This window comes from Quercus lobata, chromosome 1 (assembly GCF_001633185.2).
Source record: "Quercus lobata isolate SW786 chromosome 1, ValleyOak3.0 Primary Assembly, whole genome shotgun sequence".
NCBI classification, from domain to species: Eukaryota; Viridiplantae; Streptophyta; class Magnoliopsida; order Fagales; family Fagaceae; genus Quercus; species Quercus lobata.
In genome coordinates, this window is record NC_044904.1 from 51,940,966 (window position 1) to 51,950,845 (window position 9,880).

Genomic DNA, 9,880 nt, shown 5'->3' on the forward strand with positions numbered 1-9,880 from the left:
ACAAACACAAACCCAAAAATTTCAAATTTATAATTTTCCCATTCAAAATCACAAACACAAACACAAATTCAGATTTATAATTTTTCCCATTTAAAATCACAAACACAAACACAAAAATTTCAGATTTATGTTTTCCCTTTCAAAATCACAAACACAAACACAAATCCTAACACAATCACAAACAACTCACATGATTGAGACGAAATGAACCCAGAAAAAAGAAAAAGAAAAAAAAAAAGATAGAAAACGAGGTGGTCCGGTGGAGACAAATGGAGGAAGCGAGGCGGCTGGAGGTGCAAGTGATGGCCGGCGGTGAAAGGCTTCAGGCTAATCAGGCCGGCGGTGACAGATGTTCAGGCCGACGATGACAGATCGGAGGTTGGGTGTGATGAAGAGGGACTGACCAAGTGAGAGTGGGAGAGGAGAAAAAGAGTAGGCAAGTGGCTTAGAGTGATTGTGTGAAATGGGAATATGGGGTTAGGTTTTTTTTTTTTTTTTTTAACTTATATATATATACGGGGGTATTTTGGTATTTTTAACTTATATATAAACGGGCCGGGTCCGGGTCCGGGTTCGGGTCGGGTTTTTGCCAAAACCCGAACCCACTTCAGGTTTTTTTTTTTAAAACCCATACCCGATCCTATAATTTATCGAACTGGGTAAAATCCGGCCCATTAGGATCGGGTCGGACCGAGTATCCGCGGGTTGGATATAAATTGCCATCCCTACTGGCCGGCGGCCATTGAAGAGTCACAAAATCAATACAAATACCCCCGACCCCCTCAAATTATAAAAACAAAAAAAATAAAAATTGGGCTATTTTGGAGCATTTTTCTAGGCAGATTCTCTCACTTTTCCTCTCTAATTTCTTTCCCAAACACATCAAAAAACCTTTGATTTCTCTCTTTTCCCAACAATTAAGAGGTAGTGTTCTTGGACTCTTTTTCCTCTCCTTGGTCTTAGGACCTTGAATTTGAGGTTTTAATGGTATAGATGCAGCTTTATAGCTACAATCTATACCCTTTACTTTATCTTTCTTCATAGCATGTCTATTTGCTTTCCATAGTATATCTTCACTTTATCTTGCTTCCTAGCATGTTTTATAGCCTTTTAGCATGTCTTTTTGCTTTATGTCATGTTTTACTGCTTTGATATTGTTGGCTTAGCCTTTTTGGGCTAAGATATGCCTAAATAGTGTGTTTGTGCTTAGATCCATGTACCTAGGTTCTTTTTGCCATGTTCATGCTTAGATCTACTTGTCTATATGCTCATTGCCATGCTTATGTTTAGATCTATATCTTTGTGTGCTCCGGGCCATGTTCATATGTCTAGATCTACATGTTGGTTGCTATGCCATGTGCTTTTACAGCCTTTTTGTGTCTTGTTGTCCCTTTTTTCTTGTGTTTCAGCCCATTAGGTAGGGTGTAGATCTAGATCTTGTGGTCTAGGCCTACATCCATACACCTAGGCTTATATTAAAGGGTTTGGATAACTTCCTTTATGCATGTCTATGATTTCTTGCTTCTATGCTTTATCTCTGTGTTTGCCTCTCTAGATCTAGACTCTGCCAAGCTTTGTGCCCTTCGTGGGCTTGTGCTTGTCGATCTTTGGAGCCACTTGTTTGTGTGGTTGCATCTGCCCCTCTTGTGCCTTGTTTGGGTGTGACCACTTGTGAGACACATCTCCCTGATGTTGGTGTGCTTGATACACACCTTTCTGTACTCTGTGCGATGTTGTTGTGCTTGCTTTGTGCCACCCGTTTGGCTTTCCTTGCTTCTTTGCATCTTTGCACGCTTGCTTAGATGTTCATGCATAAGTCTGTATGTTGTCCATATTCCAATCTCATGGAACTATGGACACTCGATCTAAACCTATATTTGTCCTCCTAGGACACCCCCTTTTGTTTGATAACATGTTTGTTTGTCCCCATTTGACACCTTTTGATGGCTTGTCTTTTAGCATGCTTTCCTTCTTCTTATTTCTTTGTTTGTCTGTTGGCTTGTTTCCTTTGTCATTGTGTGTACACGCTTGGAGCATGGACACTTGGAGCAAGGGTGCAACCTTCTAGGAGGTTGCTTTGTGCCATACATTTGGCTTTGCTTGCTTCTTTGCATCTTTGCATGCTTGCCTAGATGTTCATGCATAAGTTTGTATGTCATCCATATTCCAATCTCATGGAACTGTGGACACTCGATCCAAACCTACATTTGTTCTCCTAGGACACCTCCTTTTGTTTGATAACATGTTTGTTTGCCCCCATTTGGCTCCTTTTGATGTCTTGTCTTTTAGCATGCTTTCCTTCTACTTGTTTCTTTGTTTGTCTGTCGGCTTGTTTCCTTGTCATTGCATGTACACACGTAGAGCATGGACACTTGGAGCAAGGGTGCAACCTCCTAGGCGCAAGCAAAAAAGGGCAAGGATGCAAGCCCATAAAGGGCAATGTTCAATAAATTATGAGGCCTAGCCTCCTTGAATGGTTACATCTTTCTCTCTCTCTCTCTCTCTCTTAACCTCTTTTCTAGAGCAATGTATTAAGGTTCCCCCTCTCCTTGTACTTTTTATCTTTCTTGCTCTTAGCTTGGGCCGCGTTCCTTCGATATGACAATGTTTGTTTTACATTTCCTTTACCTTATTAGGCCATACCCTTGGAACGTTGGCAATGTTTCTTCTACTTCCCCGCTCTGTGTGGCAGCATTGTGCATGATGCATGTGTATGTATGTATATATATATATATATATATATATGCCTGTGTGTGTGTGGGTGATCGTTCACTTTGTATGATGGACTCTTATAGCTATATGAGTGACCCTATCTAGTCATGAGAGCCTTTGACCTTGTGGCATGAGTATGTGCTCAAGGCATTTGCTGTAGGTGCATATTCATGTCATACTGTGTGCATAATCATCGCAATGTGACCGTCCTGATCCATGTCACCATGTGACATTGGTTTCCCCATGAATGCGACACGTATCATTATACTTGATGCTTTGAGTCTTTAGCTCATCCTAGTATAAGCATGTTGGCACGTGCCATATACACAAGCACGAAACCTTGCCGGTGCGCCATAGCACACCAAACACAAAACTCTACCATATTTTTGTCGTGAAAATGGGGCATCCTTATTGTTGTATTCTCACAGTGAAAGCTTGGCAAAAATAGTTTTTTGTGTGCTATGATGCACCTGAGGCAAAGCGTTGCTGAATTTTCTCCTTGAAAATAAGGCGAAATGCTGCCGAATTTTCGCTGTAGAAATTTGGCAATGATTCCAAACACACTAAGGAATCATCAATCGAGACCACACCTCTTCCAAAACCAAACCTCAAAGCCCGACTCACTTAAAGCCCTGAAATCTAATGCCAATAACTCATTTTCATTTGCCAATGTCCAAAAATTAAGGTTTTACCATAACAAAGGACTGTCTACAGACAAGCGTTGTGGGGTGCCTTACACCCATGCGTAACTAGACTTCCGAACTCAAGAATCAAGATTTTTTACCCATCCACATTAGATTAGGAAAAACTCTCTTTTTCTTAGCCTAGGATCGGTAATAAAATCAAATAGAGTCAGGTGGCCAATCACACCTTAGAAAAAATACAATGATTAGTGGCGACTTCACTTACCTTTGGTAATTTCTTTAAAATTGACTCATATTCCAATCACACACCAGAGGTATACCCTTTTTCACAAAACCCGAGCTCTGAGCTTTATATGCACATGCATATCCTCCAAAAAAGCGCACTGGTGTCACCATGATGAGTGGTTGAATCGCCATAAGGCATCGACAGACATTCTCAAGCAATAACCTAATCTCCCTGAATCTCTCCCACTCCATAAGCTGTTAGGAACTTTACCTTCAAGCAATATGTTGAAGTGGCTGCTTTTAGACAATTTAGAGGGCATTGTATGTGGAAGGGCAATCCGTTATTAGGAAGTCAATTTTCTTGGATATTTGAGCTGGATAAGTTCATGCAACAATAGTTAGTGTAACAATCCCCTTAGGGTATCTCTTGTCACCTGTGAAGCTTACAAAGGGTGATGTGAATGGACAGAGCCGTTCTGTCACTATCTTAATCTACTATAAGGCAAGCAAGTAAAGGATATCTATTGAACTTCCATGCTCAATCAAGATTCGGCGAATATTATGCTCTTCTATTCTTAGCATAATGACCAAAGGATCATCGTGAGGCTATTTCATCCCTTTGGCATCCTTCTCGGAGAATGAAATGTCCAAGTTGTCCTTTCTATGAACTTTGGATGATGGATGGCGAGATTGAACGCTATCTTATTTCTCTCATGTATGCTTTCCTTAGAGACTTAGAAGATCCCCCCGTATTGAGTCCTCTGGAAATCATCCAGATTTCTCCGATGGGGGCTTTGGCTTTACCAGGACTTGATTCTCTTTCCTTATTCTTCTCGTCTCCATAGGGTCATCTTTGATAATCTCCTCTTCGCACAAACTTTTGCAGCTTTCCTTGACAGATCATAGACTTTACTTGTTCTTTTAAGTGCCTGCATTCATTAGTATTATGCCTATGATCTTGGTGGAATCTACTATACTTACTTTTGTCTCGTACTTCAGTTGGGGCTTTGATTGGTCTAGGCCATCTTAATGCAGGGTCATCCTTGATTAGCCTCAGCACTTGCTCAACAAGCATCACTAAGGGAGTGAAATTAGTGAATCTTGGCTTCTATTTTGGGGGGTTTCTTTTTCTTTTAGAGTTCTGCTTTGTGTTGGGCTGATCTTTCTTCTTCTCTAGACAGTGGTCCACCTAGTCATCTCTCTTTCTCCTTGTACTGACCATCCCCTTGGACACATATGCATCCTTTGTGTTCATGTATTTTCTGTGCTCTGTGAAGCAACTTTGTCACTGTCTTAGGTGGGGTTTAGGTTATAAAGAAAAAGAAATCTCCATGCAACAATCCAGCTTTGAATGTGGTCAATATAACCTAATCTTCTGCTTCATTAACCTGCCACACCTTCATGTTGAAGTGATCTACATATTGTCTTAGTGACTCTCCTTCTTCCTGTGGGATGTTCAGTAGATGGACTGTCTCTTATGGCATTGTCCCCTATAAAATGATGAACAAAGCTCTCACCTAATTGTTCAAAGTTTCCAATAGTACCTGGTGGGAATTTGCTGAACCACGCTCTAGCTGCACCCTTCAAAATGGTTGGGAATGCTTTACACATAACTTCATTTGGTGTCATCTGTAGATGCATATGAGTCTTGAAGGCCTCAATGTGATCTAGGGGGTCTTTTTGTTCATCGAACGACTTAAGCTCTAGAAGCCAAAATTTTGGTGGCAGCCGACAATTCAAGACTTCCGTGGTGAAAGGTGAATCTGTCCTTTCAATCATGCAATCCAGATTGACCGCGGATTTCTCCTTCACTACGCTTCTCAATTTGTATATCTTTTTCCTCATGTCGTGGAGTTCTTCCTCCATTTTGTAGGAATTCTCTCCTTCAAGTGTTCCTCGCCTCCTATGATTCAACAGATCGAGGGTATCTTTGCCATTGTTGTTTTCCTGTCTTTCTTCATTCCTGTGACCGCTTTGGGCTTTGACAATATGCCTTAGCTCCAGGTTTTGCTGTATTAATTCTTCAATACTTGTTGTTAGTGCTTGAATCTGATATGCTGCTTAAGCGGAATCCATCTAGTATCAAGATGAATTCTTTTGTAAAGAAAAAGGAAATTGTATGGCTTTGCTAACATTTTTCTCCACAGACGACACCAAACTGATAATGCAAAAAATTGTCAGTTGAACTCCTTGTCAATACAGATGAACGATTTCAAGTCAACAATTATGGAATCCTGGAAAAAAAAGAAAAAGAAAAGAATAAGTACTGGAGTACACCGTTATGGTGTGTGCTAAAAAGTCTCTAACGGGCTAGTTAGTAAGATTAAAGCTCAATTGTATGGAGAATCGCTATATAGCTAGTAAGTTTATGTGTGTACCTTTTCTTTGATTCTTTGTGCCTTTTTATAGGTCTCTGCCCTTCAGGATTGGAGTAATTGCCGACCTTAATGGTTTTGGATGGTTGGCCATGAATGCTAAGGCATTCTAGACTTCAATGATCTTCTGCCCGTTGTCCGTTAGTTATGCTTTTGGTTGTCTGGCGTGTTACTTGTCACATGTATCATTTATGTGGATCTCATTTAAAGTTCATTGTACTCGTCCATGATACGGACGAGGATGATTCTTCTCTTCTTTGTTATAATGACGATGGTGATTTTTCTCCTCTTCAATTAGTAATAAGATTAGATATAAAATATGTTAATTTCAAATTATGACGTCTACTTTATAATGATTGTTTCTATTATCCGGTTATGATACAAACAAGTTTTTAGTGTAAGTGGGATTTTGAAAGAGAAGGTCTCCGTGATGAGGCAGTAATAAAAATTAAAAAGTAAGAGTAAGAAATATGAGTTGAGTTAGAGAGAGAGAGAGAGAGAGAGAGAGAGAGAGAGAGTTTTTAGGGGCTGTTTGGTTTTTTTTTTTTTTTTTTTTTTTTTTTTTTTTTTTTTTTTTTCATCACTCCTCACTCAATTTTTATCACTCATCACTCGTTACTTAAAATACCCCAATTCCCTACACCCAACTGTTTGGCACATATCACTCAGTTATGGTTTCAACCAAAAAATCTAAAAAAATGGGACCCACACACTGACCCATGTCGTAGGACTTTCCTCTTTCCTTTTTTTTTTTTGTTATTCCTGAACCCTTTTCTTAGTCTCTGTTGCTTGTGCTTTTTTTTTTTCTAATGCTTGTGGTTACCTCTATTGGTGCTTGGCTGAAGATAAAGCACACAAAAACAAGATTAAGGTTTAAGCTAAAACAAAATCAATAAATGAGAAAATAAAAGCAAGAGAGAGGAAGCTCATGGTTATGATTGGTTCTCTGATTTTCTGTTGAATTTCTGGGGTTTTCGGTGAACGACGACACTGGAGCTTTTTTTTTTTGTGTATGAACATGTTTGTGGGTTTGTGTGGATGAACATGTTTGTGGGTTTGTGTGTTAGTGTGTTAGAGAAAAGATTGTGAGAAGTGAAGAAAGAAAGAAAGAAAAAGAAGAAAAAAGAAAAAAGAAAAGAAAAGAAGAGAACCCAAAAATCCAGTGAAAAGGAATGGGAAAAAAAAGAAAAAAAGAAAAAGGAAAAAAAAATGCAACCAAACCCAAAAACCCAATGTGAAAAGGAAAGAAAAGAAGAAGAAAAAAAAAGAAGATGAAGAAGACTAGACCTGACCCAGCGTGAAAAGGAAAAGAAAAGAAGAAGAAGAAGAAGCCCAGTGTGAAAGGAAAAAGAAAAAAAGAAGAAGAAAACCCAAACTCACCGAACCCAGTGAGAAAAAAAAAAAAAAAGGTCAAAAGTTGCGGTTGACCTTTGACTAGTGGGTCCCTCAGTGTGTGTTTAATTACCAAAATGCTATTAGAAATTGAAAACACCTAAAATGTGTTTTTAGGGACTGTTTGGATTTACTGTTTCCATAACTCATAACTTTGTTTTCATCACCCATAACTCAAAAATGGTGAGAAGTGTGTTTCACTTTTGTTTTCAGTTTTTATTTCCATTACTCAATTCTCTGATTTTTGAGTGATGAGTTATGGAAATTGAAAACACGTTTTAGGTGTTTTCAGTTTCCAAAACTCAGTTTTCAATGGCATTTTCGTAATTAAACACACACTGAAGGTCCCACGGTCAGAGTCCAATCGCAACTTTTAACCTTTTTTTTTTTCACTGGGTTTGGTGAGTTTGGTTTTATTTATTTATTTTTTTTTACTCTAGGTGATCTTCTTCTTCTTCTCTTTTTCTTTTCCCTTTTACGCTGGGTCTGGTTTGATCTTCTTCATTATTTTTATTTTTATTTTTTTTTTCACACTTGGTGATCTTCTTCTTCTTCTTCTTTTCTTTTCCCTTTCACGCTGGATCTGGTCTGGTCTTCTTCATCTTTTTTTTTTTTTTTTTTTTTTTTTTTTTTTTTTTTCACTGGATTTGGTGAGTTTGGGTATTGAGAGTTGAAGGAAAAAAAAAGTAAAAATAAAAGCTGCACCAAGTTACAGGTATGGGGCCCATAAACAATTGAAAAATTTAAGTGATGTCAAGTTGAGTAATGGTGCAAAATGGGTGGGGTGTAGGGAGTTAGGGTATTTTAAGTGATCAGTGATGAGTGATAAATGATGAGTGACGAGTGACGAATGACGAAAATTGAGTGAAGAGTGATAAAAAAAACCAAACAGGCCTAGTTTTCATAACTCATTACTTAAAAATCAGAGAATTGAGTGATGGAAACAAAAACCAAACACACTTTTTAGCCGTGGGTCCCACAATTTTTGAGTTATGGGTGATAGAAACAGAGTTATGATCTATGGAAATATAAAAACCACACAGTCCCTTAGGCCTCGTTTGGGAAGAGGAAATGAAAAGGAATGAAAAGAATAATTTTAGAGTATTTTTCTCTTCCCTTATTTGGGAGTTTTAATGGAGGGAATGGAAAACTCATTCCCTTATTTGGGAGTTTAAGTGGAAGGGAATGAAATGGGTAGGAGGGAACACTCATTCCTTTTTATTTCCTTAAAATCTCAAATTTTCATTCCCCCCGAAATTTGGAGAAATGGGAGGGAATGAAATTAGATTTAATGATTTTTTACTAAAACTCCCAAAATACTCCTATATATTCAACCTTTATTTTAAAATATGGGTCTAATAGTAATATTATTATAAAATGATTCCATTCCATTCCCTCCATGTTGTTTCCAAACAAAATTACTTACATTCCATTCATTTTCATTACTTTATTTTAAAATATCAAGATTACTTAGGGTATGTTTGGTACACTGAATATGGATTACAATAGAAATGGTAATATTTATTATCAGAAATAAAATGTGTTGTAATGGAATAACTAAACTTATTCATTAGTTTAGTTGTGAGTTGTAACATTAGAATAAAACTTATGATCTATTTTAGGAAATATCTTATTCATACAATTATATTTCCTAGAAAATAATATATTTTAAATTTTAGAGAGATGGGTTATTTTTTGATGATTTTTTATTTCTATAATTGTTAGGTAGATAAGGAAAATTTATTTATTTAAAAATATATTAATGTTAGAAATTATTAAATCTACTAAGGAATAGCTATTACAACCCTTTTAGAGAGAAATAGTTATTCCTCATTTTAAAGAATAGCTATTCATAAAGAATGACTATTTTCTGTAATAAAAACATAACCAAACTATTGAATAGCTAAACCATAGGAATAACTGTTACATTACAGTACCAATTACAGTCTACCAAACGTGTCCTTAATTCTATTCCATTCTTTTCTATTCCTTTCTCTTACTTAAATACATACCATTCTATTCTATTCATTTCAATTTCCTTATAATCATTCTATTTCATTCTTTATGAATTTCCAAACGGAGCATTATTCTTGTTATCAGAACACCCTTTCCAAATAACAATAAATATCAAAAAATTTAGTTAATTGTTATGTTTCAAAACAATACTGAAAAGTAGCATCTCGAGTGTCTAATATTCGAGTTCCAAGAAAAAACTCGAATTTTTAAGTCTCGATTTGTAAGTGGATGGGTTTGATGTGGAAAAAATCCACGTGGAAATCGAGTTTTAAAAACTCGAGTTCCATAAATTGCAGGAAAACGCCGCTATAGGGTTTTAAAACGTCACTATAGGACTTAAAAACGCCACTATAAGGCTCTCTAAACCTGGTACGGGGTGATCATACTTATAAAATTTTTTTTTACAGGAAAACGCCGCTATAGGGATTTAAAACGTCATTATAGAGCTTAAAAATGCCACTGTAGAGCTCCCTGAACCTGGTACGGGATGATCATACTTATAAAATTTTTTTTACA